The sequence below is a fragment of the Arachis hypogaea genome, chromosome 9 (assembly GCF_003086295.3).
Source record: "Arachis hypogaea cultivar Tifrunner chromosome 9, arahy.Tifrunner.gnm2.J5K5, whole genome shotgun sequence".
In the NCBI taxonomy this organism is placed as follows: Eukaryota; Viridiplantae; Streptophyta; class Magnoliopsida; order Fabales; family Fabaceae; genus Arachis; species Arachis hypogaea.
Window position 1 is genome coordinate 44,419,725 of NC_092044.1, and position 1,044 is coordinate 44,420,768.

The window sequence follows — 1,044 nt, forward strand, 5'->3', positions numbered from 1 at the left end:
ATAATTTACCTCTTCCATTATGGGTTGATCTCGATCATAAGCATCTCCTTCATAGGAGGTGTCTTGAGTGCTGCCAGTTGCAGCTTGCATTCCAGTCAAATGCTGAGAGATCATATTGACCTGTTCAGTCAAGATCTTGTTTTGAGCTAATACAACATTTAGAGTGTCGACCTTCAGGACTCCTTTCTTTTGAGCTACCCCATTGTTCACAGGGTTTCTCTTAGAAGTATACATGAATTGGTTTTTTGCAACCATTTCAATGAGTTCCTTCAAGTGGAGTGATCCATCAGCAAAATGATCCAAGGACATCTTGGACATCTCAGATAGACCATCATAGAAGATTCCAAGGATAGTCCATTCTGAGAGCATGTCAGGAGGACATCTTCTGATCAGTTGCTTGTATCTTTCCCAAGCTTCATAGAGGGATTCACTCTCTTTTTGTCAGAAGGTTTGAACTTTGACCCTGAGCTTGCTCATCTTTTGAGGTGGAAAGAACTTGGCCAACAAAGCATTGACCAACTTTTCCCAAGAGTCTAGGCCTTCCTTAGGTTGAGAATCCAACCATATCCTAGCTCTATCTCTAACAGCAAAAGGAAAAAGCACAAGCCTGTAGACCTCAGGATCCACTCCATTAGTCTTAACAGTGTCACAGATTTGCAAGAATTTAGATAGGAATTGATGTGGATCTTCTAGTGAAAGTCCATGAAATTTACAATTCTGTTACATTAGAAAGACTAACTGTTTTATAAGCTCAAAATTATTTGCTCTAATGGCAGGTATAGAGATACTTCTTCCATAGAAGATAGAAGTGAGTATAGTGAAGTCACCAAGAACCTTCCTTACATCTTCTTCATTATTCTGTTTGGTTGCCATGTTTGTACTTACAGTTTCTTTTTCGAAAAGTTCTGTGAGGTCTTTTCCAGAGTGTTGTACTTTAACGTGTTGTAAACGCTTCCTCAGGGTCCTTTCAGGTTTAAGATCAGGATCAAAGAGAGGTTTTTATCTCTATTCCTACTCATAAACAAGAAAAAGAAAACTAAGAAA

The 1,044-nt window shown here is 38.9% G+C and overlaps 1 non-coding gene across 1 annotated transcript; it reads left to right on the forward strand.

Annotated features, from left to right (window-relative positions):
• The first annotated feature begins 367 nt into the window (after positions 1 to 367).
• On the forward strand, positions 368 to 471 carry LOC112713232 (small nucleolar RNA R71). Its single transcript, XR_003158207.1, has one exon. It is a non-coding gene; the product is annotated as a small nucleolar RNA R71 (small nucleolar RNA).
• Positions 472 to 1,044: the final 573 nt, after the last annotated feature.